Source organism: Girardinichthys multiradiatus, chromosome 11 (genome assembly GCF_021462225.1).
Source record: "Girardinichthys multiradiatus isolate DD_20200921_A chromosome 11, DD_fGirMul_XY1, whole genome shotgun sequence".
In the NCBI taxonomy this organism is placed as follows: Eukaryota; Metazoa; Chordata; class Actinopteri; order Cyprinodontiformes; family Goodeidae; genus Girardinichthys; species Girardinichthys multiradiatus.
In genome coordinates this window covers 26229722-26256862 of record NC_061804.1, presented here as the reverse complement: position 1 = coordinate 26256862, position 27141 = coordinate 26229722, and the positions used below count along the sequence as shown (strand labels likewise).

At 40.3% G+C, this 27141-nt stretch overlaps 1 protein-coding gene across 2 annotated transcripts in view; it reads right to left on the bottom strand.

Annotated features, from left to right (window-relative positions):
- The window catches only part of camkk1a (calcium/calmodulin-dependent protein kinase kinase 1, alpha a), a 106380-nt gene extending 94768 nt beyond the window's left edge, over positions 1-11612 (bottom strand). For both annotated transcript variants that reach the window (XM_047379744.1, XM_047379745.1), the window contains exon 1: positions 11012-11612. The gene's annotated coding sequence lies outside the window, so the exon portion shown is untranslated. The remainder of the gene's footprint in view (positions 1-11011) is intronic.
- Positions 11613-27141: the final 15529 nt, after the last annotated feature.

The following is a 27141-nucleotide window of genomic DNA, read 5'->3' as shown; positions in this document are numbered from 1 at the left end:
TGTAATTTGGCCATTTCTAGCAAAAAACTGTAACACTGACTAAAACACTGTCCTTTTTATGGATACCATTGAGACATGTCTGGCTTATTTCACTGACTTCAAGATCACCCAAAAGGAAATGACAAGTCAAGGTTTAACGATTGCCTTTTCAACATTCTGTCAAACAATTATGGTATTACTGAGGATAGGAGAGCTGCTGTTGCTTTTCAGCTGGGCCAGTTACTGGCCAGTCAGAAATTCAAGAATCCATTTTTTCAATCAGTAAATGCACAATACCTAAGTGCTACCAGACTGCTCAAACAACAATCTCCTTAGCTGTAGATAGGAATGGGTACCTTTCACTTTTGAACCGATACGGTGCCGATACTCAGTGCCAGCAAATTGATACTGGTACTCAATGGTACCAGTTTTCGGTGCTTTTGTGTGAGTTTATGTGGTTATAATTGTTAATTCGTTCAATGATAAAATGAAAAAAAATCAATTTAATATATTTCTCAATATATAAACTTTAATGAATATATCAAGACAACATCCAGTTGTTTTTATTGTAATATCTCAGCTGTTTCAAACATTTATTCAACATGAAAACCCATTAATTCCCTACGCAGTGTTTTTTCTTAATAATCCACTAATTAAAACCCAGCCATGTTGCTGGCTGCAGACGGCGAGTCGCTAATGGATGCAGGCGTGCTAACGGTGCTGAATGCAGGAGTTGTAGCCGTAGATCTGAGGCTGATGAAAATTGCTCTTCAGCCTCGAGAAAAATCTTGTGCTTAACCAGTTGCTTCCTCAGATTAGAAGTATTCTCGCAGCTGGCCTTGCGCTTCGCGTCACAAATATTGCAGCGAGCATAATCTGCGCCACATTTTGAAAAGTGGAGCCAAATGTTCAATTGCTTTCTATCAGCCATGCATTGTTGACTGTACCAGTGACTACTGACGTCATTATGCTCGTGTGTGCAATGCTGTGTTCATGTCTGGCATGGAAAATCACCCACTCTTCCACTCCCTCAGTGTCACAATGATGCGCTTAGGTACGGAAACATGGTACCGTTTGATTTTATGTGAATCGATACTATATACTACCGATGGAATTCGGTCGATAAAAGTACCAAATTCGGTACCCATCGCTAGTTGTAGATGCCATTACTGAGGGAAGAAGGCATAAAGTTTACAATTTTCAGTATCAGTGAGGTGCTTAAAAATGAGGGAAAAAAATGGCATTTGGCATGGCTGAGTGTAGAGACATGTCTGCAATTTATTTAGGCTGCGAGAAAATGGGAGAGTGTGATTTTAGGAGATAACAAAAGGGATGAACTGAGAGGTAAAAACTTATGTATTTTATTCTTATGAGCTTTTAAGAACCTTTTATCAAGATCAGCATCCTTCTGGAATTCTCAGGGTTAAGACAATTCTTAACCTTCTTTGTGAAATAAACAGGAGACTGCTATTTGTAGATAGCAATGCTAACAATGCTAATCACTATTGTAGGATGTTAAAATAATTTCAAATGTATTGATTTTAAATGGGTAATATTTGTTTTTTACAGCATCTGCTCACTCCCACACACACGTCTGACATCACCTCCGCTGCTGTTTAAAATATTTTTCTGACTTTTGTCCCCCTTGTGATTGGAGTTCCTCATGGCTCAATTCTATGTCCCCTTTTATTTTCTCTCTACCTCCTTCCCCTCGGCTCTATTCTGAGAAAACATAATATAGTCTTCCACTGTTATGCAGATGACACACACATTTACCTGCCTCTCAGCAAAAAGGACACCCAATCAGTTCAATGCTTACTAAACTGCCTTGATGAGGATCCAGGTGTTTATGTCCTTAAACGTTTTAAGGTTTGATGAAAAGAAAACTGAGGTAATAGTTTTCGGCAACTCTTCGACCTCTCTCTCAGACCATGGCTCCCCTGTCCGCTTTGTAAAGCCAACCATTACAAATTTAAGAGTTAAAATTGACAGTCATCTTAAATTTGATAGCCAGATAAAGGCAATGTTGAAGTCCAGTTTCTTTCATTTGAGGCAGCTGGCTAGAATAAGGCCAATTTATCAGCACATGACCTTGCTGCATTCCTTCTCTTCGGTTTGTCTTCTATTTAAAAACAGAGTTGTAAAGGAAGAGCCTGTGTGTGCTTCTCTGACTCAACAAAAAGGAAATTGTACTTGAGCGACAAATCTTTGTCCTCGATGCAGCTTTTAATATGTAAGCACTTATTTTGACCGGAAGCAGCCAGATGTTTAGTTTACGAGAAAGGCTCGTCTTAATGGTCTTATTCCCAAAAGGATTTGAGAATCATTTTAATAGCAGAATTCAGCTTTAAATTCATTTAGGTGTTTATCATCTGAGTAACACGTTGAGATGTTTCCTTAGTGCATGGCTAAGAGATCATTGAACATTTCTTCTTTCTTCCTGTCTGTGGCAACTGGCATCATGCTCTACCATAACCTGCGAACAGGTGGATATGACCTGCCAGGGGTGGAGTTAAGCAATGTGCCTCTCATTGGCTACCGACCCTTATCTTCTGATGGTGGAACCCCAAGCAACCAGTCACGGATTATTATTATAATATTTCAACTTTGTTCCCTTATCAACCAGGCGCTAAAACTATTTCCTGTTACAATATTCATCATAATTATCTTTTCCCGTGATGATTGTAAAGCACACTTTCTCTCTGCACACAGGGTTGGAGCTGTTCTGTTCAGTGGTTTACAGCATCTCCCCGGACTATGCGTTTCAACATAAGCACTAATTGTGCTGCTGCCACGGCAGCTTAACAAACTCTTACGAAACATCTAGTAAGGTTATTTACGCAGACGTAGCTCCGTCCGTAGGTTTTGGGGGTTTTCTCAGGGCAATTCGTTTCCGCTGTAAGGCCTTCTTTCTTCCCTGATCTGAATCCCCAGCTTTCTATGAGATCATCCCATCACTATAGCCTGTGTAACATATATGTATATGTATCCGAAATATTATTTATAAGTTAATTAATAATGACGCTAAATCAGAAGATTCTCGGTTTGGCTACTGAAGGGAAGTGGTACCTTGTAAACACACACTGACAACAATATAGTGTGCAATATAGTGATTTGTATTTAGCAAATATTTACAAAACAATATATACAGTCAAGTACTTGAAAATTTTACTTCATGCATCCCCGCAAATCTCTTTTTTTCTTGTGAAGGCAAAAAGTTAATCAGTTCAACACCCAGAGGGGAGAAAAAAAATAAAGTTATTGGCAGGATCCAGTTGAGTCCAGAGTGAAAATTAATATGTTGTTGCCTTGCACGCCTCCGACTGCACTGGAAGGAGTGGTGGGGATTTAACAGATCTCCTGGTTCAATCTAGGGTTAGCTCGCCATCAGTCTGGTCAGTTCAGCAACAGACAGGAATCAGGAACTCAGGAACCTGGGCTGTGTAAAACAGACCTAATACTAAATAACCCTGAGTTTTATCAATATCTAAATTATTATATAAATATAATCAGTACATGTACTTTTCTCTTCTTATTATTATTTACTATAGTAAAGAAATTCATAATATAAACAAAATAAATTTCAAGTATTACAATGCTCAATATTCCACCTTAGCACATCAAAAAGAAATAGCATTTCACCCTTTCAATATATCTTTCAATTAAATGCTTAAAGATTACAATAAGACAGAAAGCTTAGTTACTTATTACAGTAACATCAATTCCATACAGAATATAAACGTTTGAGCATATTCAAATTAAGTTTGTTAGCAATAGCATTGATTTAACAGAGTCCAATCAATCACCTGGAGGCTCACGCTAACAAGCTAACTCCAGAACAAAACACTCACCAGCTCCCACTTCAGAATGCACGATCAGCTGACGTTTTTTTTCACACACACAAACATCTAAAAGTTGAGAGGCATATCAGTCAGACACGGCAATACCAACCTTGGATAACGGCTAACAAACAGCTTGAAGCCTACCTGTGGCAGCTACGAAATAGCATCTCCCATCTAGCATGATGAGCAGCAGCTGTTAAATGAGGCACTGATGGTGGCTTACTATTACCAGTCACGTGATAATGAAATCACATGACAAATGTACTAAATGACAGGAAACAAAATACTGAAGAAAATAAAGGAAAGGAGGCTTTTTTTTAAAATAAATCTTCAAATTAATAAAATAAGAGAAAAAAAATTATTCTTTAAGAAAATACATTTTTGGGGAACCTAATTTCAACCACAAAAATAAAATTATAAAGAAGAAAAACAAAAAACTCAAATTAATAATAAAAAGTTAATATAATGGAAATGGGGAAATTTCAAAGGGAAATGAGAAATTACCCTGGTTACATCCTCCCCTCTTTAATTACTGCACATCCCGTTGCACGGTTAATAAAATTCACCTTTTCTAGCCGGTGCATCCTGGAAAGTCATAACTTCATCAATCCTGCCCATCATATTCCAGGTTATTCTATTTAGTTCCTAGGTCTTCTGTTGTTTCTCCCCATCAGTCTACTTCAATTTCTCTTTTAAAGTCTAAGGTTGATTGAATCCAGCTCTTCATCCTTGCTAATATCAACCTGCATTCTATTATTTATCAGGTTTAACCTTTTTTCTACATTCAAATCCTTTTCCTTCGCATGCCCAATTTCTCACGCTAGAAGGATCCCCATGTCCGCATCCTGGTTCCTCAAATATTATAGGCATGTCCAGTTCAATGCATTACGCCCCATCCAGTTTTCACACCAGTCCTTCAGAATGAGCAGCCACTACTGCAGTGATCCAATGTCTCTCCCTCAGCCGGTCTCCAGCAACTGGGTCGTTGGTCTTCTTCATCCTTCTCTTCCTATGTTCGCCCGGATTTCCACTCCGTTCTATCTGCTCAATGTTTTATCAGCTCTCAGGTAAGAGCTCCCAACAATTCCTGGTGATGGTTGGCCTTTATCCATCATTGGCTTTGTTCAATCGTCATGTTACTGTTTTGCAAGTCTCTTCCTCTCAGCACCTGCCAATCTTGTCTAATTTTCTCCCTCACTCTAGCTCACCTATGTTCTTCGAAAATAACTTCTATTTGTTTCGCCCTTCCTTAATTGGAGGCCGGATTATTCCTTGTCTTCTCATGCTTTGTGCAATTACTTTACTCATCTTCCTGCATTTACTTTGATGTTCTTTAATTACTCAACCCCGACTCATAGATCTTTATTTTAACCTTATTTCTTATCTTCATCTGCATTTCTTTAATGGCATTTTCAGCACTCCATAGTATTTCCGTAATTTCTTCATCTCATTTTTCTTCATCCTTCATCTTTTTATTCCTTCATTACCCATTCTATCTGTTCTTTACTAGCTGATCCGTTCATAACTTCATATCTTTATTCAAATCCTCAGCGGAACATACCTCTAATCACGCATTGCCACACGGCATATCTATCATCTCGCTCTGCTCTCTAAACTTTCATCAAGCATTGCATCGCCTTGCATTGCCAACACGGCATATCTATCATCTTGCTCTGCTTTCAAAGTTTGAAATAATCACGCATTGCCAAAAACGGCATATCTATCACCTCGCTCAGCTATTTAAGTATCAATCATCATGCATTACCAAGCGGCATATCTATCATCTTACTCTGATCTCTAAACTTTTCATCAAGCGTCGCATCGCCTAAACGCCATATCTAACACTTCTTATTGCCCTTTTTGGCATTTCTATCATCTCCTCTGCTTCTCAATTATTTTCCTTACTTCATACCATATTTACAAACTTCTCTTTTCTGCTTTAATCTTTCCTGCAGCTTTTGCCCCTCTCATTTTCCTATTTCATCCTACTCTCCTTAGTACTCAATTAGACCTCGTCACGTCCTCAACCTCATTTTTTTGGGGGGAAGACATCTCTAAATCTAAGCCTTACAAATGTTCATCTTAGCTCATATCATTCACAGCATTCATGTCTTCCTCCCAGGTCCGAGCACCAAAGATATAATTATGTAATTTCATATCATTAAAACGTTTCTAATTGCCAACCCTCTCTTTGTGAGTCTTTTCAGATTGAAATGGTATCAAACGCTGCAGTCAGATCAAGCAGAAGTATGGATAATAAACCAGAATCAGCAGCAAGAAGGAGGTCATTAGTGATTTTAAGGAGTGCTGTTTCAGTACTGTGAAGCGGACGAAAACCAGATTGGAATTGTTCATACAAATTATTGCAAGACAGATGAGCATGAAGTTGACAAGAAACTATTTTTTCAAGAATTTTGGAAATGAATGGAAGATTTGAGATGGGGCAAAAATTATTGAGATTATTGGAATCTAAGCCAGGTTTTTTTTTTTAGTATTGGGGTTACAGCAGCTGTGTTGATGGCAGGAGGAACAACACCAGTGGTAAGAGAAGAATGTATAATGTGTGTAATCAAAGGGGATAGAGAGGGAAGGGTAGCTTTAACAAGAATTGTTGGAAGTGGATCTAATTGGCAGGTTGAAGATTTAGATTTTTTAATTAAATTGGAGATGTCATTACTCGAGGGAAGAGTAAAGACTGAGAATAAATTAGTAGAGGCAGTTGAAACTGAAACTGATGACATGAGACCCACAGAGGGTAATAGTTGTTGATGAATATGTGATATTTTTGAAGTGAAAAAAGATACCATAGTATTACACAAATCAGAAGTATATAAATGCAGAGGAAGTTAATCTAGTGGTTTTGTAATATTTGCCAGCAGGGAGAAGAGGGCCATGGAATTACCCTCATTAGAACTGATAAGATTTGAATAATATATGGATTTAGCTGTAGAAATGGCATCTTTATAGTGAGGAATGTGGTTTGAATACATATCTTTGTGTACAGTGAGACCAGTTTTCCTGTAGAGTCTTTCAAGTTGACATCCTTTTCCTTTTAACTCTCTAAGGGTGGAAGTAAACCAAGGTGCTGTATGAGTGAATGAAACAGATTTGGTTTTAAGTGGACCAAGATTGTTTAGAAGGTACTACAGGTATTTGTTGTAATGTGATAGCAGTTCATCTGTGGTAGAAGACCGCTCAACTCTGGGAATACTATTGATAGAAGAAGTTATCTAAATTAATGTTCTTAATGTTACGAAAGCTTATAATACGTGAAGGGTTAGAATTAGAAATAAAAATATTAACTCAAAATGATAAAAACATATGATCTGAAAATGGGAAAAAGTCAGCTTTACAGCCAACAGGTTTAACACCAGGACAGCAGATTAAATCCAAAATATGACCTTTAATATGTGTGGGGAAATTAGTATACTGCTGTAGTCCAAAACTGTCCAAGCAGGATATAAAGTATTTGGTAAAAGGATTATCTTTATCCAGATGAATATTGAAATCCCCCAGGAGTATTATGTTTGGTGATACCATGAAAAGTTGCATCACAAAGCCTGTAAACTCAGAAATAAAGTATTTGTTGTACTTCAGGGGACGGTACAAGGCAGCAATAATAGTTGGTGCAAAATGCTGCTGCAGGACTTCTAACTGGCACAAAGACGTTTAACCACATTGCACCTGTCTGAAATTCCTTGCAGTGGTTGCCAATCCATTTTAGAATTCGTTTTGAACTTCATTTATTTGTTTTTAAATCGTTAAATAGTTTTTTTCTCCTCCATATCTTTCTGCGCTGCTACACGCTTACGCACCTTCCTGTTCTCTCAGATCTGCTAATCAGCTGATTCTGAATGTACGCAGAACCAGGTTTAAGCCCAGAGGAGATCGGGCTTTTGTGTGTTGGAAGTTATGGAATGAACTCCTCCTTAGCTGCTTTTAAATCTTCACTTAAAACTCATCTTTTTATGGCTTTCTCTACCTTTTAATTTGTTGATTTCATGTTTTTTTGCTTCTTTGTTTTAATTGTTTGTTTGTATTCTTATATTTATGAATGTTACTCCTGCTTGTACTGTACAGCACTTTGTTCCCTTTGATTACCTTTTAAAGGGCTTTATAAATAAAATATGATTGGATAATAAATCTTCTTATATTATAGTCCCTAAAGAGAAATCTGAAGTTAGCCAAAAAGTCAAACCTTTATAAGATCAAAGATCAGAATTCGACCACCAAACTCTGATTAGTGCATCTCGCTCATAGTGACAATATTTTTAATCTTTCTGATTCTCTAAAGTTCAGAGCAGGCCAAAGCTCAGATGTAATCACCAAGAAAACTGAGCATGACATAAAAAAATATAAATACAATGAGTACAGATGTACCTATCTGTTTCCTCCCTAAAAAGGATTGTATACGAGTACAAACTTTAAACAAGTTTGGACAAACACACATTTCCCATCATCAGGGAAAGGAAATGATCAGCTTACACACTTCTCTGTATCTGCTTTCCTTGGATCATCCGAGCCCCGACAGAGAACGGTCCTGTTATTCTCCTAATTCCTGCCACTTGACCCTGCAACACCAGAATGATTCTATAAAATCAAACACATGCCCAGAGCTTCCAGGAACTGGGGGCTGATTCCACAGAGGAGACAGTAGCAGATGTAACAATAACACAGATGCATAGCGAGTACAGCTGCATTTTGTGCCAGAGATGTAAGATTAAAGACTATGAGACTTTAAACACAGTGCTGTTTGCTGTGGATACGGCCGCATGTGCTTCTTGACACTTCAGATGGCAAAACACGCTTCAGTTGTACATCACAGATTGTCTTCATTCCTGAAGACAAGTACTCTATTTCAACTGCTCTCCTATATGAGCTCATTTCAATGAAGTCTTCTAGGTGGAATCCTCCAAAAAAAAAGGCTTACTTTGAGAAAAATCCCACCCAATCCCTCACAACTCCCATTTTGATCCAGTCTCCCCTAAACACACCCACACAGAAATATTCACACCTCTCCCTGACGATCGACTCTGCAATACACCGAGTAATTAAGCAACAAATAGAGGTGCTTTAGTCAAAAATGATCAAAGAACAGCAGAGATCTACTGACCACTGCCCATTAATATGATGATAATGAAAAAGAAAGTGGTTGCAAAACGGAAAGCTGCAGAGTACAGCTACAGTTGTCCCCAACCAGCACAGAGGTGACTTCAGGCCAGATTCCAACCCTCACTGCACATGTCAGGCATATGGGTGGAGCTATGCCTGACATCCAAAACCCAGCCCCAAAAAGTGGCAAAACTAAAGAACACGTCACCCTGAACAGACCATTCCTACAGACAAACATGGCGGTGGCGGCATTGTGCTGTGGTAATGCTGCTCTTCGGATAGAAAGCTGGTCCGATTGGGGGGAGTGGAATGCAGGGCAAGACTTGAGACTGGGGCTCATTTGTGTTATGTGATGTTTGACATATTACAAAAGAACAATGTCATGGCTGTCAACATATTTGTTATTGAAACTAAAGTGCTGTGCAATGCAAAAGTCTTTACTTCATTATATTCTCTTACAAGAAAAACATCAAATATGCGAATAACTGTGCATGCATTGAAAACAAAATGTAAACATACAGTGATGCTCAGGACTTTTGCAAAGCACAGCACAATCTGATATCTTTGTATGTAACTGATTTGCTTTAAGAAGCTGAAAGTTCTGTTGACATGTCCTTTTTATAAGACAACTTTAGTTGTGTTAAGAGAACCAATGCCGTTTTAAGAGAGGGTCAAAGTCTTCAGCACACACAGCAGAAATAAAAAAGGAAAAGAAAATGGATAGTCCATAAACAGCTCTCAGCAATGTTAGCTTCCGTTTGTCCTTTTTCCTTCTCTTTCTACAAAACCGCCCAAACCAATATTCTGCAGCAACATTCTGCAAACATGCACATACCCAGCAGGGCAAAATGAAAGCCATTCACTTGCTGCTGATCTACACTAATTGGAAAACACCTCTGAAGTTCATGGTATTCCTCCAACAATCCCTTTCATGTCATGTCTTTTAGTGCAATCTGTGACATTTACGGCCCGTAATACTTGATGCAAAGCATTTCACAAGTCCAAAAGAGGGAAGTTGAGCAGTTGAATGTATCAACACTGTTCCAACACAACCTCTAAGCAGCTCAGCTGAACTCATTTTATACATGTCCTCAGGGGACAGATGTCATACTGCCAGGCTGTTTTTCTATGCACAGAGCAGGCATCATGTCACATTCTGCTGGTTCCGCTGGTCTGAGGAGCAAAACAGACATGCAATGTATTACATGTCATTCAATCAGTCATGGCAGTTCCTGCACGCTTATCAGTTCTTTACAAATGTTAAATAAATCTAAATTTTCAAACAGAAAGGAATTTAAAATTCCTCTCTATTTGCTATATATAAACATCTGATGCAAAATAAAGGCTACTCCTAGAAAAGAGTCACAAGACATTTTATTTTATTTATTTTATTCATCAGTATTCTGTGTGTGAACTCAAGCATTCTTGTGCTGGCCCTGGTGGCAGAGGGCTAATTTTATTTTGCAGAATGTCCCAGCACCAGCCTCCAGGCCTTTTAAACTAATGAATATGACAACCTGCAAAACAGGTTTTAAGATAAGCCAGTTGAGGTGAACATAATGCCCCATCTCTTCAAAATGATGCGGATGCATCCAGAGTAGCTTCCAGTTATATAAAATAAAACACGTTGTTACAGTAACTGCACATCAGTTACACCACAGACTTTACTGGCAGGAGGCGGTGAAATATTTGCATCAGGGCTATCATCTATAAATTCTTTCAGCAACACAGCACACTCTTACAGACAAATCTCTCCTAAATTAAAGGTTAGCGGGCTGCCTTCAATTTTGATCAGATGTCAGAAGGGGTGACAGTAAGGCAGGATCCCTTCATGCCAGGTGCATGACACAGATCCACACCGTACGTGCTGTATTTCAGTGCAGGCTCCTGGCTCCACGGCGCAGAGCAGGTACAAACTGCTGAGCATCCCACCTCCCCCTGAACACCAGCTGAACACGGTCAGGAAGACGTGCGGTGAGAGACATCTGCATCACACACCAGGTTACATCCCTTACCCCAGAAATGTGTGTGCACGGTGCAGAACGTGAAATCATCAGGAATTAAAAAGTTTCACTCACCCCAAACGGGCTGCTTTTAAGCTCTCCACCGGAGGGATGTCCCGTTAGGATGTTCCGTACTTCTGTTCAGATGAGCAGATGATCAGACGGGCTTCTGTGTTAGGTGTGTGGCAGGATCAGCTGCTGACATGAGATGTGTCCCATGCTTCATACCCTCTTCCGGAAAACGCGGACACAGCAGCCCACGATCCCCCTTTCCCTGCGTCTGTATAGCCTACATATATTGGTGAAGCGGCGGAGGGGTCGCTACGCTGAGCTGTCTGCTGCTGCGCCGCCGCAGCAGCGTGAAGCGTTCGGAGAGGATCAGAGCAGCACCGGGGCTGGCCCACAAGCACATAGACTCAGTCCGGCTGCTTTTGCACGTCGGCAGCGCACGGATTCCAACAACTTTTATTATTCGAACAGGAATCCACCCGTGGGTCCTAAAATCCGCCCAGTTCACAAAGCGTAATCACCAAAGACCGGCTGCAGTGAAGCATAGGTTTCACGTCCAACAATAACTCGGCTCGGTTTCTTTCTAATGGACACGTGTTCAGAATTTCATAATTGGCTTTAATACCGCACGTGAACCGAGTCCAACCTTTCATATTGCGCCTCCATTAAACACTGGACTGTGGTTTTGGGGCAACTGGCGCCCCTAGTGGCCAGCTCGCAGCGATTTCTCGAAAGCCAGAATTCCAATGAAATTCTGCTTACTTCTGCTGAACCGTGAGAGTTAAAGCCCAATTGCTGAACTCGGCTGAGCCAACTGGACATGACACGGCCGATTAGGCTCTGTTATGATAAACATGTTTTTACCAAATCCATGCATTTAGGTGCTTAGATGCTGAGTAGACCATCTCAATTCAATGCCTTTACTGTCACTCATGTTTATTTTTTGCCTTGCACCCCTACAAATGTATAGTCACTTTTCAACCACAATAATCAGTGATATTTTTAAGATAAGGAAACACAAAATTGTCTCTAATTATTAACATGCACTATTGTATAAAAGCTTAAGGTGGAAAATTCACAAAAGTAATATCTGAGAGGAGTGACAGGGCCTTTTACACTGATACTCAGGGGTTTTGTATCTACTTTTAGATTTAAGAACAAATAAAAATGTAATTTTCTTGAATTAAGCATTTCAATTTTATGGAAAATGAGGATTGAACATGTAGTTTGTAGCCTCGTGAGTCTATACAAGTTCTAAATAAAAAATAATTCCTTGTATCATTAGCGTCATATGCAAATATCACAAATATCATAGCACAAAAAATCACAAAAAAATAGTTAGAACTAGTGTTTTTTTAAAAGTGTTTATTTAAAAACAAGGCTGCATGGTAGTGCAGTTTGTAGCACCGTTGCCTTGCAGCCAGAAGGTCCTTGATTCGACTCCGGACCGGGAGTCTTTCTGCATGGAGTTAGCATGTTTGCATGTTCTCCCCATGCATACGTGGGTTCCTCCCACAGTCCAAAAACATGACTGTTATGTTAAATGGTCCTCCTAAATTGCTCTTAGGTGTGAATGGGTGTGTGCATGGTTGTTTGACCTGTGTGTCTGTGTTGCCCTGCGATGGACTGCTGACCTGTCCAGGGTGTAGCCTGCCTCACGCCCGTAGACCACTGGAGATTGGTACTAGCTCGTCAGTGACCCTGTGCAGTAGAAGTGGGTTTCTATAGATGATGGATTTCTCAGAGCTTTGACATTTTTGGCCAAAGTTATGAAGAGCCACTGTGGAGGGCCTAAAGACCCACATATGAGCTGCAAGTTGCAGACCCCTGTGGTAAATAAATCCCAGTGCAACGAATTGCCTACAAAAGTCACATATTTGGGGCGCTGAGTGGCTAAATTGGTAAAACAGACGCACCATGCGCAGAGGCATACGATTTTTCCTGGGTTCGATTCGTGGATATTTGCTGCATCTCTTCCTCTTCTCTATCCACCATCCTTCCTGTCGAACTACTATTCAATAAAGGTCACTAATGCCCAAATCTTTTAAAAAAAAGCCATATACTCAATGAATGCACGTGTGCAAGTTTATCTCAGTATTAATACATCTGTTCTGTTAGTGAACAAACAGCATCATAAAGACCAAGGAACACAGCATACGTTAATAGCTGTTCAATCCATAATCTGAAAATGGGAAGAGTACAAATGCACAAATGCAAGCCTACCAAGACATGGCCATCAACCTAAACTGACAAGGGAGGTGGGGTCTGTCAACAGGATGACTGTCATGCACTGTGGTGGGTAGTAACTAGTTATATTTACTCAGTTACATTTACTTAACATTTAACATTTAAAAATGTGTACTTCTAGGAGCAGTTTTACAACAACATACATTTTACTTCTACTTGAGTAATATTATTTTGTAGTAACGCTACTCTTACTTGAGAACAATTTTTGGCTTCTCTACCCACTTCTGGTCATGCACTACATGCCAGAAGGAAGCCAAAAGAAATCCCCTTTGGAGCTTGCCTTAAGTCATGGTTAAATGAGAGCGAAATGTTACTTTTTCGCCTGCATGCAAAGCACTCAAAAAATGTGAAATGTTCAAGGGCTCTGAATACTTTTGCAAAGCACTGTAAATAGCTATGATACTGAATTTGATGTGGTGTGTTAGAGCTTTTTTCTCCTCCATGACACAGTTTAAACCAAGCCCCAGCCGATGGACAGATGGCCTCATATCTTTTCTCTAGATTACTTTGATCTACAGAAACGTTCATGTCAACTCAATGATTGTAACGCACCCAGGGTCGCATGGCTACAAAGCAACTGCTTGACTGTTCATATGAGGTTTCCTTTTTGCTTTTTTCGTTGCAGCGCAGAGTATCGTGACCAGACCTCCAAGTGTATTGTGGTTTCATCTGGTGCAACTTTAGAAACCTATACCATGCTGCTATTGTTTAAGATAGAAGAGGCTTTCTCCTTGCAACCCCTTTTAAAAAAGCAACACAAGTTGCATATTTTTCCAACAGTCTAGTCTTGAACTTTAACATTTTACCTGCCAACTGAGGCCTGTAGATTCTGGGATGTGTTTTCTTAGGTTCTGACGATTACCCTGTGTTTTTTTTCTAATTAATGGGCAGATAGAACTCTTCTCCAGGATCATTGCTGATTACTTACCTGCCTGGCATTGTGTTAACATGAACCTAAATGCTGCAGACCAGCAAACTGTTTAAACAATCACAAAACCTCAACAAATATTCAGTCTCAAAAGGCATAGAAATCCATTTCTAAGGCTTTGGGACTGCTGTGAACCACAATGAGAGTCAATATCCACAAATGGAGAAAACATGGAACAGTGGTGAACCTTCCCAGAAGTGGCAAAATCACTCCAGGAGCACATCAACAAATTATCTAGGAGGACACAAAAGAACCAAGACAAAAACATCTAAAGCACTTTAGACCTTCCACATGTTAATGGTTCAACAATACGAAAGAGACAAAAATGATATCCTAGATTTCCAAGGCCCAAACCCTTGCGGACCAAAAAGAACATAAAGGGATGTCTTACGTTCTTGATGATCTCCCAGAGGAAAATACTCTGTGGACTGACCAGACAGAAGTGGAACTTTCGGGGGTTAGGGGTTAGGGTTTGCCCCATTACATCTGGTATAAAACTAACACAGCATTTCAGAAAAGAACATTGTACCAACAGTCAAACACGGGCCTAGAAGCTGCTTTGCTGCTTCTAGGCCTGGGTGATTTGTTGTAATTGATGAAACCCTGAGTTCTGCTCGCTACCAGAAGAGAATGTCTGGGAATTGTCCATGACCTTAAGCTAGCAAACTTGGGCAATGCAGCAGGATGATCCAAAGTACACTAACGAGACCTGAATGAGTCTCTGAATCCCTAAAATGAAGCCAAATCAAAAAAAAAAAAAAAAAGAAAACATCTTGGAATGACCCAGTCAATGTCTGGACTGAATTCAGATCTAATTAAACAGGACCTTTCTGCTGCCAAATCCCCTAATCAGTTAAAACAATTATTTTCCCTCCAGCAGTCTTTCCATCTTTTTCAGTTACATGTATGTGTCAGATTAAAAGTGGAAAAGGCTCTGAAATGATCCATCACAAACTCCTGGTATTAGATGTGTAGACTTTTTATATCTGCTGTTCTTATGTGCTCCCGCTTCCTCCCACTATCCCAAAATGACTTAACTTAGGTTAACTTAGGTTAAATGGTCTCTGTAAACTGTCCTTCAGTATGAGTATGAGTGTGTGTGCATGGCTGTTTGTCCTGTGTGTCATTTGTTTCTCCACCAACCCCCCAACCCCCCACCACCACCATCCACCCACCACCACCATCCAGGAAAACCTGCAAGGACAAGTAGACATAGAGACTATGGAATGTTATGCATCACATTTCATACTGAACAACAACTAGATTGTGCCTGTGTGAGATTGTCACTTGAAACTTAGCTGTAATCCATCATGTTGCATTATAAAATATTCACGTAGAGGAAGATTACATCATATATTTTAGGAAAGGAACACGATGTGTGAAAATTAGGAACTGAAAATATAAATATCTATACTCTATCACCCCTCACAGTCACAAGGCATAAGCATCACACAATGTAATCTTTATGAATGCCTTTCTGAAGTCCCATATTTCTGTAGTGTTAGTAAAGATAACACTTAAGACATATTTCTTGCATATGTCTTCTGTTTACCAGACATGTCTGAGCTGTTTGACAGCAGCAATGGATCACTAAGAGAAAAAAGACGATACCTGCCCTTCACTCTTAGACTTACACTTGGTTAAAAGATTCATGACAGTGGCTTTAAGAAGAAGAACCCATGCGGGCCTTTGTTGTTATGATTCATCCTCTGAAAAATACAGGTCAGAGAGGCTCCTTCAAACCTGGATAACCCACCCCCAACCCCATCACTCCAATTGCATGTCAATTAAATGCTGTTCTGAAGAACATGTGCTATTTTTCCTGGTATCGTGCACAGTGAAACTATCATATTTTTATTGACCACATTACTTTCACTAATCACTAAATGTGCAAAGAGCAACTGCTGAATTTACTGCATTAAAAATGTGTGCAGAACATCAGCCCAAACTTTGGTCGAAACAGCTGGTCATATCACTGTGACGTATAGCCTCCGGCAAGATCATTTAGAATAATCTGCTGCTCAAAATGACAATGCTGCTATCCTGAGCAATGGTTCAGCAAAACGTCTTTTGCTTCTCCGATGTTGACTTTTCATCTGCAATAAAAACAACTGTAATATTAAAGCTGCAAGCAGCCTTGAAGGCCCTCACACCTCAGCGCAACTCGGCCTGTGCAGCGACCGCGGGAGCCTGGTATCGGCAGCTGCGCATGACCGACGAGGCTGCCATTAAGTTCCACACATCGCCACTAGGAGGGACTGTGAGCGACATGTCATATGATCTTCGGTCATGCAGAGTTCTCATCTGGCGAGAAGCATTTAAAATTTTTGGGAAATCCGACCTTCCAGATGGAAGCTGCATTGAGTTTTTTATTAGTGGGCGGAGCTGAAATGATATCATGAACTGACTGTGTCAACATGTTCAGCATTGATCAGCCATGATGTATACTACATTTCAAGTGGATCCGATGATGTATGAGGGAGATAGAGCACTTGAAAAGTCCTAGGGGGTGCTGTTGATCCAAATTTAAATGTAATCCAATAGAGCTGTTTGGGGGCTGACAAAGATCAAGCATATTCAGTTTGGAGTGAATCGGACCATGCATGTGTAATTTAGAGCCAAACCTATGGCCGTGGCGTGACATCAGAATTCGCCACGCCATCATAGCCACACCCTCCAGCTAAAGCTGTCAGTAGTGGCGACTGTCTAAGACCATCATGTTATCTGTTACTTGGGACAGTTTCACATTGATTAGGTGAAGAACATAAAAAAATTGACTCTCTAAAGGAAAACGGGACACTTCCTGTTCTCAGGGGGCGGGGCTTCGATGATGTCAGCATCTGACCAGTGAAAACTGTTCAGGCCTAGAGGCAGATCAATCCCAGAAGGTTTCAGGTCTCTGTGACTTTCCTTGTAGGAGCTATATCAATTTAGTGTTTTATGGCGAGAAGTCATATTTTGAGGCGTGGCCACGCCCACACGCTTTCATGTATGAAAAAGCTTTTGATAACTTTGGATCCCCAGTGCCTTAAGAGTATACTGAGTGATTTTCAAGTCTCTAAGTCAAAAGCTGTAGGAGGAGTTTGCTCAGATATGCGGGCTAGAATGGCCGACTTCCTGTTGGATTTGGACCAATGGTCCAAGAGACTTTTTTGTAGGTCCTGAGAAGTTACATATGTGTACCAAATTTCAGATTTTCTAGGGGGCGCTGTGAACGAATTAGGCCACGCCCACCAGATATGTCATCAGATATCAGTTGGCGACTGGACAAGGATCAATCACATTGAATTTGGTGGAGATCAGATAATGTATGTGGAAATTAGAGTCAAACGTATGGCCATGGCGTGATATCCAACTTTGCCGCACCACCACCCTTTTATGAAAAGTCACTGAGGTTCAAACGAAGTTAGAGCCACTAGTTATCTGTCTTCTGACACAGTTTCAAGTTGATTGGGTCAAGAGGGTCAGAGAGGCACCTTTCCAAGTGAAAAAAGCTACTTCCGGTTCTCAGGGGGCGTGGCTTTGATGATGTCAGCATATGACCCCATAAGATCGTCGGGAACCCGAATGTCCTCCTTCATGCCAACTTTGTTGTGGTTTGGCATTTATATGTGAAAGTTATTGCATATTTTTAGTTTGGGCACGAACGCCAAGTTTGTGTCCCGTCCACGCCCCCTAAACATGGCCGAAAACTCAGGATTTTGATAACTTTTAATCCCCCATGCCTTATCAGCATATTGCCCAAATATGAAGTCGATAGCTCAAAATCCCTAGGAGGAGTTCGTTAAAGTTTGAGGTGAGTAAAAGTGAAAAACGGGCAAAAATTGGCATTTGACCCAAAATGGCCGACTTCCTGTGCGTTTTAGGGCATACCCCCAAGAGACTTTTTTTCTTGGTTTGAGGAGCTCTAGCAGTGTGCCGAATTTCAGATTTCTACGACTTACGGTTCGGCCTATCTCACGTTTGGGGGCGTGGCTAAGTGGTTTGGCCACGCCCACTTACGACGACATTAAGGATCGGGGGACAATTTTGGGTAAAATTTGGTGAGTTTTGGTGCATGGCAAAGTCGCCATATTGCCCCGCAGAGACGCAACGGAAAAAAACAAACAAACATAGAATAAGAATTCTTGCGATTACAATAGGTCCTTGCAGTTTTCCTGCTCGGGCCTAAAAATAGGTACCTTGTTCCCTTAAAAACACAAACGAAACAAAGTTTATGCAGACAGAAATGATACAAAGTGTCACGTTTTAACAATTTAAATACAATGAACAGTTTTTAGTATCATATTTTTTTTTAAACTGTGGGTAAGAAAACGTGTATCAGGCAGTCTTTAAAGAGGCTCATGGTAACTGGAGGAGCAGCAGAGATCTACAGCTCAGGTGACAGGACAACTATTGTTCCTGCACTCCACTCCTTTTTGGCCCTAATGGGAAAAATGTCAAGAAGAATGCCATTGTTGAAAGAAAGCCATGAGAATGGCCATTTATTGTTTGTCACAATGTAGAGGATGCAGCAAACATCCAGATTAAGATCCAGGATGAAGGTCTGATCTTAGTTCTTTTCCCTGTTTGATCCCAATCACAATGATCCAGCAAGCTTCTAAAATCAATCAAAAAAACTAAACAGAATAAAAACTCCATGACATACAGTTGAGATCCTTTTTGGTAATTGCATTTATCCTAGAAGTATCCTCTGGCACTGCCATTTCCAAGCTGCCCTAATTCTGAGTCCAGACTGGTCTTATCAATCTCCATCATGGTTGCATGATGGAGATTGAGCTACCAAACGCTATCAGAGCAGGCATGTTCTTCTTTCCCAGCAGAAATACTTCCGCTGTTAACACCTCTCTTACAAACTAACACCCTTTATTCACACTTGTACTTCTTTCTCTGTTCTGCTTGTACTCTATTCAGTGAATAGACTTATAGCTTATTGCTAACTATTCTGGAGCTTGAATGTTCTATGTAGTTAGTTAATTTGAATAAAACTGCTTGGTTTTCTTTGTGTGAGAGTTTAAATGATATAAAATTCCAGTAACCTTCGTACTGGCTGAGCTGGCCTTCTGTGATAACTCAAAATTTCATTAGTTGACGTTTCATATTCAACACCAAAGCATTTGGCTGACATGAGGCGTGGCTTGCAGGACCACTTTGCCGTCTCTGTTGAGGACGTGTTAGAAGTTCATAGCGAGTTCATTTGGTTCCTTGGCAACAGCTTCGGCCTCACAGCACACCAGGCAGAAAGTCCGAGATGGGTCCCATGGGAGTAAAAGGCATGCCGCAAAGCAACTTGTAGTGAAGTATGTCCAACTTTAGTAAAGAAAGTTATCTAGAAAGAGAAGTGTAACAACTGAAATTTAACGAGAGCTAAAGTTGGTTTCAGAAAAAACAAACATGGCAGAGGTGAAGAATTTTGCAGATGAAAAGTGTTGGAAACTCCCATCTAAATTCAATTTTCCCTCCTCTCTGTTTCATTTCTCTCTTCCTGTTTGTCAGCATCTTAGTTGTTTAGTTTGTGTTTTTGCTTTGAAAGTAGGCCCTCAGAATCCTGATATTACACCTGCTTTAGGGTTAGGGTATCTTTTGTGTTTCATTGACAAATCTGACAGATTCATTTTAGTTCTTTACATGAAGCTGAATGTTGAGAAAACATTTCCCTGATGGATGTAAGGCTGAGCTGGAAGAAGAAGGCAGAATTTCACATTTTGCACATAAGCCAAACAATTTTCTTCATCACCCCACCTGACCAGATCACCTTCTGCTGCAACTCCTCCAAAGTTATTAATATACATCTTGCCTGCTTCTCCAAATAATGCTCCTGTTGCCTGATTTGTCAGTTTAGGTGAGTGGCCATGTTACTTGTCCCTACCATTCTCTTTCTACTTTCTGAACACTGCTCTGTGGATGTTGAAAGCTTTTTAACTGAATGGCCTGAAGGCTGGAGGATGGCTGAGAGTACAGACTCTTTAATTTAAATAGAAAATACAATATTTTCATCTAGTATTTATCTGTTGTTTTGATCCAATAATCTCTCTTTTCATTCAGCTTCTAGCATCTGAGTTTTAAAAGAAATACATTTTAGGGTTCTTTATCTTTTTTTATTTACTTTTATCTTACTTGATTTTTTAATAAACCTTTTGGATGTTGTTTTATTAACTAAAGTATAAGATGCATATCTTTTCATGTCCCTGACAATTGGGTCTATGCATATATTTAGTTTCCTATAGTTAAACCCAAATTTATTCATACCCCTGTTGGATTTAGCATTAAAATAATCTTGATTGTACTAACGTGTTCTCCTGTCTGGTACCAATATTAATGTTTTGGAGCGGCCAAGCCAGAGTCCTGACTTAACTATGATAGAGAATCTGTGGAGGGAGTTAAAGATTAGGGTGATGGCAAGGAGGCTTTTTCAGCTTCAAAGACTTGAAGTTCATCACCAAAGATAAATCGTGAAGTCCCGTTGGAAGTATGCAACAAGCTGGTGAGCATTTATAAGAAGGGTTTGATTGCTGTAATGCCAATCAAGACTATTGAGAAAGGCATAAATAACTTTCGAAAATGCAGGTAAACTATTAATTTATTTTAAGTTGATACTGCTTTTACAGTTTCATCTTTTGAGGGATGTCTGTCTCATTTCCTGTCAGAAACAAACTCCCTGGTGGAATGAAAATAATTTTAAACATAAATCTGCCAGGAGTGTGAAACGTTTGGACCTTAACTTTATATACTTTCGTGTTTTTTAGGCGAATTCTTATTAATTAATCTGCATTTGCTTATGATGAATTGTACCTTGAATATTATTTTTATTAATGATGAATTTTCTTTTATTGTTTTCACATAAAATATAAATGTATGTATTTTGTTGTATGTTTTATTCTTCAGTGTTTTGTCCTGGGCAGCTTTGCTCCGGTTATATCATAAGGAGGTTCCTTATTGCTTTTATGTGCTGGCATGTATGACGGTTTGTGTGTTTGGCCTTGTTGCTGCTTATGCAAGAAGTGTAAACTAAATAAAGTTTTAGTGATCGATTTATATCGTCTAAGGACTGAAACATATTTTTAACTACTTTGACTAGTTCTCTCTGTCAAACCTCCAAGACAGAACAGCTATGTTCATACACATTTTAAATGACACACAGGTGGACTCTGCTTACCAGTTATGTGACTCCACATGTCACCTTAGCACTTTTTTATTTTATTTTATTTAGAGGTATCAGAGTAAAGAGGGTAGAATACAAATGCACACCAGTTTTCAGATTTGTATTTGTATCATATTCATTCCACTTCATAATCAGGCTCCTTTTTTTGCTGGTGACAAAATCTGAAAAGATTTAGGCTTCATGAATAGTTTAACAGGGCGCTCAGAAACCGTGCGGTTTTTACTTTAGTTGTCTCAGCTGCTGTCATTAGTCTGTGTGTATATTTTGCTGTGACAGTTCCCCGTTGACTTCTCAAATCCAGCATCCCTGTGAGGTTTGGTGTGAAAATAACAGCCCAGTACCACTGAGAGTTTCTTCTCCTTCTGCAGCCCCCGGGGTCCCCTCTTCTCTCTATGAGGTTTTTCCTCTGGGAGGGCGTAACTGCACGTCACTCTCCCATGTGGGAACCTAACACAGCATTAACCATGCGGTAATTGGTTGTCAGACAACTGAATGAGCATGTGACTGTATTTCATCAAGATGTCTAAAAGCCCCAGCAGCAGATCCTAAAAGTGACAGAGATGGTTCAGCTGCCCCCTACCGGTCGCATTGTTGCTGCGGGACACTGCTGGGGCTCAATCAGCACAGGAGAGACTGTGGTTTAACATCTCCCTCTGCTGGAGGAACACCAGCAGTGAGGTTCAGGCGCAGCAGACATGACCTGCAGGCTGCTGAGTACTTTTAGGAAAGATGTCAATCACAGCAGCTGTATCTATAGGAGAAAATAGGATATACGACATATTTGTGCCTTCTGCTATCAAGGAATTAAATATCAGCATATGTTTAATTCAAAACTACTTAATTAATCCTAAAGGAAAATTCATGTTTCAGCATACTGATGCATGTTATTGCTGTATTTAAAAAACTCTGCTAGTTTATGTCTACACTGCAAGTGTACTGTAGTAATCTTAATTCTGAAAGATTATTTAAGGATTAAAAAGAAATCGCATATTTGGACACATTCTCCACATGTAGACCAGTGATAGCTATGCTGAAAGATCTAGTTCAACCACCACAGGGCATGTAGGGCCTTCTAAAAATATTCTTAACCCTCTAACATTTTAATATGCTTTCCGATTACAAACATAAACCTTCATTTATTTCATTGGGATTTCATGCAACAGACTAATATAGCCCATAATATGTAGTTCATAATTTAGAGGGCTGCATGGTGGCACAGTTGGTAGCACTGTTACCTTGCAACAGGAAGGTCTTTCTGCATGTTCTCCCTGTGCATGAGTGGGTTATCACTGGGTACTCCAGCTTCTGTTAGGTTCTCTCTAAATTTCCCTTAGGCGTTAATGGGTGTGTGCATGGTTGTTTGTCCTGTATGTCTCTGTTTGTCCCTGCGATGGATTGGCGACCTGTCCAGGGTGTACCTTGCCTCTTGCCCGTAGACTGCTGGAAATAGGCCCCAGCTCCTTTGTGACCCACTATGGAAATAGTTTGTATAGAAGATGAATGAATGAAATCAGAAAGATTACACTGCTCAAAAATTAAAGGAACACTTTGGAAATAAATCAGATCTCAATTGGAAAATAAATCATGCTGGATATCCACACTGATATGGAATGGGTAATGTGTTAGGAACAAAAGATGCTACATTGTTTGATGAAGATGATCAACCCACAGAGGGCTTAACCTGAAGTCATAGAGAACAATAGATCTCAGGATTTTATCCTGATACCTAATGGCAATCAGGGTGCCATCGTTTATCCTGTACAGGTCTGTGCGTCCCTCCATAGATATGCCTCCCCAAACCAACACGGACACTACCAAGCTGATCATGCTGAACAATGTTGCAGGCAGCATAACATTCTCCACAACTTCTCCTGACCCTTTCACCTCTGTCACATGAGCTTAGAACCTGCGTTCATCTGTGAACAGGTCACCAGTGATGAATGTGCCAATTCTGGTGTTTTCTGGAAAATGTCAGTCGATGTCCATGGTTCCGGGGCAGTGAGAACAGGGCCTACTAGGCCTACCAGGCCACCCTCATGAAGTCCATTTGGTCAGAGACTTTCACGCCAGTGGCCCGCTAGACGTCACTTTGTAGGGTTCTGGCAGTAGGGCTTCAGGCAATGGCACATATTGATGTGCCATCCTGGAGGAGTTTGACTGCCTGTGCAACCTCTGTAGGGTCCAGGTATTACCTCATGCTACCAGTAGAGACGTTGACCCTGGTCAAATGCAAAACTACTGAAAAGCAGACAAAAAAAAAAAAATGAGGAGGGAAAAAATGTCTTTGGCCTCCCCTTCAAAACCATTCCTGTTTTTGGGGTCGTCTCATTTTTGCCACTTTAGTGAACCTGGTGTTAATTTCATTAATACCAAAACAGCTGACACTGATAAACAACCCCCTCTATTACTGAACTGACCAGATCAATATTGCAGGGCCCGTGTTCACATAGATTCTCAGAGAGCTCCTAACTTAGCCTAAAAACTCTTGGCAAGGACTCCTAGCTTAAGAGTGATTCCGTTAGCTGCTGAGAGCGACTCTGAGCGAGGAGACGACAAAGATTCCCATCTTAGTGAGGTGTGGTTGACCCTGCTGCTACGTGTGATGCTGTCTTCTAAGAGCTGTGATTGATTGTTAAAATAAACAACCAAAGAAAAAAAGCGCTCCTAGTTATCAATGGAGAGAAATTAACCAATGATAGAATTTAGACTGGATTCAGAAATGTGTAAATCATGATGATGAAACTTAGCAAAATTGTATTATTGTCCTACAGCATCAAAATGTTTGAACATAGCTTATTTACTACTCATTATTTATATTTACTTATGTTTACTCGCCATGCTGGTCATTTTCATACTGCTTCTATTTCATATTAGTTGATGTCATATTATTAAAATTTAGCATTTTACTGTGATCTCCTTCTTGTATTATGAGGTTTAGTTTAGTGAAACAACCAAAACGGAGAAAAAAAAGGTGGAGGAAACCGAACTGGACAGAGGAGCAGAACCTGCTGGTGGAGGAGAAAAAGTAGTGTGGAAAGGTAGATTTGGTCCTGGGATCACGGTGCGAACAAACAGGCATTCCGGAACAGATCAATGTGTCATTCCCTCTACTTTCAGTACCAGCCTGAAATGTCGGAGCTGGTACATGCTGCAATCAGAAACTAGAGAGGAGATAGCAGCACACCAGCGAACTTCTCCACAGACGAGGTGCGTTGTAGATGACCATTTAGGCTTAGGCTGCTGACATCATGTACAATACAGCAAATACTTCTTCACCCTCATTTACATCTTCCTTCTATGCATATAGTGCTTAGATTATTGTACTGTTGTCTAGAGTTTGTATATGTATATATATATATATATTTGTTTTTTTCTTTTCCCGAGTTTTTAAAATTTTATCCAAATTTATTTTTTTAAAGCATTTTACAGTCTATGAAAATTTGATTAATTATTTACTATATTGTTTATAATTTTGTTCACTTTTTATTCATGGTTATTTATTATTGTTTCTAGTATTTATTTATCCTTCCTGGTATTGCCCTACTAGAGGTGCCCCTTTAATCTGTCCTGCCGCTGAAACTATTTAATTTCCCCCTAAGAAGATAAGGTTAATCTTATCACTATATTAATAAATGTATGATTATAGTATGGTCATTTACTCTCTTAAGGCCTAAGGTGCTTCGTGAATAGCTCATCTTACCGAGGGAAAAATTCTACCAAAAAATCTAGAATTCAAGAAATGTTAACATTTTTACTATGAGCTACTTTTAGTCTTAGGATTCTTTGTGAATATGGGCACTGATGTTTAACTGACTTGATATTATACTCTGGTTAAAAAGTGTTCCTTTAAAGCCCCTTTACTCTGACCTTTAAACCTTCATTATATACAGTGGAACTGTGTCTTACTTTTCCATCCACTTTAGAATAGCAAGCTACTTTGTGTGGATCCATTGCTTAAAATCCCAATAAATCATGGTGGAGAGACAGAGTCATCAGGGAGTTACTAGAGCAACCAACAGTCATTTTAAACAGTAAGTGAAGGTCGGCAGACAGAGCAAGACTTGCAGGTGCATTAGAAAGCATCACCAGCAGATGGAGTTTAACAGGTGTCCGTTTTAAGCGTGCATGGAGCCACTGACCTCTGTACATCCCAGTCAGTTGCTGTCCCTGCTCTGTTCTCTCTAACCCTCAGTTGGTCGTGGCAGATGGCCGCTCACACTGAGCCTGGTTCTGCTGGAGGTTTCTTCCTGTTAAAAGGGAGTTTTTCCTCTCCACTGTCGCTACATGCATGCTCAGTATGAGGGATTGCTGCAAAGTAAATACCAGTGACTGTCCACTGTCTCTACATGCTCATCCAGGAGGAGTGCATACTACAGGTCCTTCTCAAAATATTAGCATATTGTGATAAAGTTCATTATTTTCCATAATGTAATGATGAAAATTTAACATTCATATATTTTAGATTCATTGCACACTAACTGAAATATTTCAGGTCTTTTATTGTCTTAATACGGATGATTTTGGCATACAGCTCATGAAAACCCAAAATTCCTATCTCACAAAATTAGCATATTTCATCCGACCAATAAAAGAAAAGTGTTTTTAATACAAAAAAAAAACGTCAACCTTCAAATAATTATGTACAGTTATGCACTCAATACTTGGTTGGGAATCCTTTTGCAGAAATGACTGCTTCAATGCAGCGTGGCCTGGAGGCAATCAGCCTGTGGCACTGCTGAGGTCTTATGGAGGCCGAGGATGCTTTGATAGCGGCCTTTAGCTCATCCAGAGTGTTGGGTCTTGAGTCTCTCAACGTTCTCTTCACAATATCCCACAGATTCTCTATGGGGTTCAGGTCAGGAGAGTTGGCAGGCCAATTGAGCACAGTGATACCATGGTCAGTAAACCATTTACCAGTGGTTTTGGCACTGTGAGCAGGTGCCAGGTCGTGCTGAAAAATGAAATCTTCATCTCCATAAAGCTTTTCAGCAGATGGAAGCATGAAGTGCTCCAAAATCTCCTGATAGCTAGCTGCATTGACCCTGCCCTTGATAAAACACAGTGGACCAACACCAGCAGCTGACACGGCACCCCAGACCATCACTGACTGTTGGTACTTGACACTGGACTTCTGGCATTTTGGCATTTCCTTCTCCCCAGTCTTCCTCCAGACTCTGGCACCTTGATTTCCGAATGACATGCAGAATTTGCTTTCATCCGAAAAAAGTACTTTGGACCACTGAGCAACAGTCCAGTGCTGCTTCTCTGTAGCCCAGGTCAGGCGCTTCTGCCGCTGTTTCTGGTTCAAAAGTGGCTTGACCTGGGGAATGCGGCACCTGTAGCCCATTTCCTGCACACGCCTGTGCACGGTGGCTCTGGATGTTTCTACTCCAGACTCAGTCCACTGCTTCCGCAGGTCCCCCAAGGTCTGGAATCGGCCCTTCTCCACAATCTTCCTCAGGGTCCGGTCACCTCTTCTCGTTGTGCAGCGTTTTCTGCCACACTTTTTCCTTCCCACAGACTTCCCACTGAGGTGCCTTGATACAGCACTCTGGGAACAGCCTATTCGTTCAGAAATGTCTTTCTGTGTCTTACCCTCTTGCTTGAGGGTGTCAATAGTGGCCTTCTGGACAGCAGTCAGGTCGGCAGTCTTACCCATGATTGGGGTTTTGAGTGATGAACCAGGCTGGGAGTTTTAAAGGCCTCAGGAATCTTTTGCAGGTGTTTAGAGTTAACTTGTTGATTCAGATGATTAGGTTCATAGCTCGTTTAGAGACCCTTTTAATGATATGATAATTTTGTGAGATAGGAATTTTGGGTTTTCATGAGCTGTATGCCAAAATCATCTGTATTAAGACA